The sequence below is a fragment of the Ammodytes marinus genome, assembly GCF_949987685.1.
Source record: "Ammodytes marinus genome assembly, chromosome: 8".
Taxonomy (NCBI): Eukaryota; Metazoa; Chordata; class Actinopteri; order Uranoscopiformes; family Ammodytidae; genus Ammodytes; species Ammodytes marinus.
In genome coordinates this window covers 1,715,539-1,720,024 of record NC_137212.1, presented here as the reverse complement: position 1 = coordinate 1,720,024, position 4,486 = coordinate 1,715,539, and positions in this window count along the sequence as shown.

Sequence of the window (4,486 nt, the reverse complement as noted above, 5' to 3'; positions counted from 1 at the left end):
CCTGCCTCTCTCAATGAGAGACCATGATTCACAACAGGGTCTATCAGTGTTGCCCTTACTGTATTTCATCAGACATTACAGCTCTATGTCTTCTAGGTCTTCCTCCACACATCCACACTCTCACTGCCACTCTTCTACCTCCAACAACCTGTCTTCCTTGGTCCATTTACAAAAAAATATATATTTTTGAGCTTTCCCTTTATACTGTATATATGTTCACTAACAAGTCTAAAACAAGACACCTAAGTGTTTCAGTTGAAATTGCAATGTGCAGTGTTTGAAATGCACTAGGCATTCATTCTGTTTTGAATGTGTGGTTTACAGTTGTGGCAGTAGTGTGTTAGCGTTTGAAAAAAAGTGCTGGAAATCCACAGTGTTGTGCAGGTTGTGGTTAAGCCATGAGATAGGTGTGTAGAGTTTTGAAGGTTGTGTTTAATCAATGAAAAACGAGCTAGAGTTCTGAATTAACCGCTGCTCTGCATACTGTGATTAGAGTTTTGCACTTGTCGCTCCGGATGTGCCCACTGTGGTTTAGCAATCGAAAAAAACTGAACCTGCCTTGCCTGAACCCTCTCACTGTAACCAACAAGTGTCTTATTAGCCTGAGGGATTATGAGAGGTTACTCACTGTAACAGATGAAAGTGCTGCCGTGTGTGTGGTTTTGTTAAGGCTATACTTGACTCACTATGCAAACATGAAAGTAGTTGAACTTCCAGCAAACTACTGCAGCATAAAGTTAAACAGGGATGAACGTATAGCTGCTTATTTTATTTAGTTTTCATTTAGACTATAGTTTGTATTAGTACTTTTTATTTAGGCGACTGTCGACTAGTCTATCAGCGATAAGAAGCCCAAAGTTTAAAGCCACAACATTCTTCTAGACAATATCTGAGCCGTTAATGTAAATGACACTGCAACGTGCGTTTATTACAAGTTTGTACAGCCCGTCATCAGACACACACGCACACGCACGTACACACACACACACACACACACACACACACACACACACACACACACACACACACACACACACACAGCCTACCGGGCGGTTTTACACCACACATCAATCGCTCTTATTACTTTTTATTTAGCCCACGCTTTTATCCAAAGCGACTTCCATTAACTGCATTCAACCATAAAGGCACAAACTCAGAACAACAGGAATCACGTCAATAGCCTTTTATATGTGTAGTATCATCTTCTTCTTAGTCAAAGTGCAGTCTGAAGAGATGTGTTTCAAGGCATGCGGCGGAAGGTGTGTAAACTATCAGCTGGTTTGATGTATTATAATGGATTGGATTAATATATCGCTTTTCAAGGCACTCAAAGACGCTTATACAACTGCAAACGTGTTATATTTCAAGTCGTTACAGTTTAAAATGTTGGACTTACCTCTCGGTGCGGTTTTTCCTGAGCAAAGATAGAATGGATGTGCTGCTCTCTGCTATGTGAAGCCGGTGAGAGAGGAGACAGCCGCGCGCTGGCTTTATAAAGTTAGTGGGGCGTGTTTGGAGGAGGAGCCTCGATGCCTTCGCGCATTCTGTGTTTGTGTGTGTGTGTGTGTGTGTGTGTGTGTGTGTGTGTGTGTGTGTGTGTGTGTGTGTGTGTGTGTGTGTGTGTGTGTGTGTGTGTGTGTGTGTGTGTGTGTGTGTGTGTGTGTGTGTGTGTGTGTGTGTGTGTGTGTGTGTGTGTGTGTGACTCAGGTTGACTGTGGCGAGTCTCTCCCCTTTGAAAGGGCATCTCTGCCACACACAGCGGTAGTCGCTCACACTCACGTTACTGAAGACAGCTATAGTGTGTGGAGATAAACTCAGGCTGAGTTAACCTCCCCCTTAATCCAGCAATGAAGCACTGTAAAACCCAGTTGCTAGATTAACATGGTGATTTGGGAAGTACGTTTTGAGCTGTTCGGTAAGTAGCAAAGTAAAAGAATATTCAAGCTGCTGGTAAATTAGTGTGTGTGTGTGTGTGTGTGTGTGTGTGTGTGTGTGTGTGTGTGTGTGTGTGTGTGTGTAGACTCACATAAATTAATTATGTCAGAGGTCGTTTCCATCTTGGACTACATGTGCTCACTTTACACTTTACTCTCCCGTGAGAACAATTGTGTCGTTATCATGTCATGTCACGATCAGGCAGTTCATTCATTTCATTTCATTTTCATGTATTTATTACGGCTCACGGCCATAGCACATGGCATGGAGCACAAAATTCAACTGAAATCATTACAAAACAAAACAATGGTGCACGGCAAGGAAAAACAAAACAAAACAAAACAAAAACATCACTTAAACAATGGCAAAACATTTCTCAAAAAGGCACCTGTTTTAACAATAACCCCTGGCCTACTTGCCCTCAAAAGCGAAATCAATTTGGTCATGGATGGAAAATAAACATAATAATTTGGCAGGTACTTTTTTCTAAAATACATTACATCCACATTTTTACACTCAAAAAGTACATGGTATTCATCTCCAACACAATTAGAGTCACAAAGGTTGCATATTCTTTGGTTTCTTTCCAGCCCTTTGTATCTTCCTGTGACTTTAGGTATGCGGGTGTTATTGGTTCTAAAATTGCAGATGGCCTGTCTGGACTTTTGATTTTCATACAACAGATATTTTTCAAGTTTTAACTCTTGTTTAAATTCTATGTATAAGTCACAGGAAGTCATGCTTGTAAGGTAGGTACAGAGGAAGGAAATTCTGTTGAGGCCTTGTTTGTCTAAGTGTGTGGGCGTGTGTGTGTGTGTGTGTGTGTGTGTGTGTGTGTGTGGGCCTGTGTGTGTGTGTGTGTGTGTGTGTGTGTGTGTGTGTGTGTGTTAGTGTGTGTGTCTCTCTCTCTCTCTCTCCCACTCAATGCATGAACGCAATCGGAAAAAACATGCAGTAATAGCAGCCCAGTCTTGTCCTTCATAAGTAGAGACGTGCCGCGGTACTTTCTCTGGCTCAAAGTGTGTGTGAGAAAGAAAGTGTGTGTGTGTGTGTGTGTGTGTGTGTGTGTGTGTGTGTGTGTGTGTGTGTGTGTGTGTGTGCGTGTGCGTGTGCGTGTGTGTGTGTGTATAAAATCCAAATATGAAGTGGTGTATAAGAGTATACTGTAAGAGAGTCGTAAAATGACCTTCATACTCAACTTCTGGTATGAGCATGAAAAGTGTTGGATCAAGTTTACAGTCATCTCAGCATTGATGACATAATGTGAATTTACCACTTACTGGAACATGTGTTGAATATGTACCATAGAGTTAAACCACCTGAGTCATATTCAGACCCCTATGAAGTGTGTTAACCGCCTCTGTGATATCTTGCAAGGGGATATATTCGAAAATACAAATTTAAATGTAGCCATTGACTAAAAACTAACTCAACCTCAACTTATTGGGCCAGTTTCACATATTCAAATTCTTTATTAGGATCACCCCTTGAGATGAAACCATCTTGTTTTCGAGGGGGTCCTTGCAAACAAAAAAATACAATGAAAACATATTTTTAACATACAAAAATTAAAATATAAAAAATAAATAACATAACGCACACACACACACACACACACACACACACACACACACACACACACACACACACACACACACACACACACACACACACACACACACACACACACACACACACACACACATGCGTAATAAGTGCTTGACATCAATCTTGCATAGTACTTTTCCGGGAAAAAATAAATAAATACATGGTAAAGTGACAATATAACAATGATAAAAAAATTAAGAAAAACATTTTGTTGCAATACATGATTAGTAACATGCACAACTGATGTACAGACATGTCTCTTTAGTGTTAGCTAGTGTGTGTGTGAGTGTGTGAGTTTGTGTGTCTGTGTGTGTATGTGTGAGTGTGGGTAAGAGTGTGTATGTATTTGTGTTTATACAGCAGTGGTTCTGAGCGAGTGATTTGATTGGACGAGAGACCTTCTATGCGTTCTGAAGGAGCGCTGATATGAGCGAACAACATCACTCTGACTGTTCAGGGACTGTTCACCAAACTGTAAAACAACTGTCAAAATCAGTCCGCTCACTGATGAGCCGGAGCTTCACTTGTAAACTGTGTGTGTGTGTGTGTATGTGTGTGTGTGTGTGTGTGACTCAGGTTGACTGTGGCGAGTCTCTCCCCTGTGAGAGGGCATCGCTGCCACACACAGACAGAGACAGTGTGCGGTAGTCGCTCACACTCACGTTACTGAAGACAACAATAGTGTGTGGAGATAAACTCAGGCTGAGTTAACCTCCCCCTTAATCCAGCAATGAAGCACTGTAAAACCCAGTTGCTAGATTAACATGGTGATTTGGGAAGTACGTTTTGAGCTGTTCGGTAAGTAGCAAAGTAAAAAATATTCAAGCTGCTGGTAAATTAGTGTGTGTGTGTGTGTGTGTGTGTGTGTGTGTGTGTGTGGTGTGTGTGTGTGTGTGTGTGTGTGTGTGTGTGTGTGTGTGTGTGTGTGTGTGTGTGTGTGTGT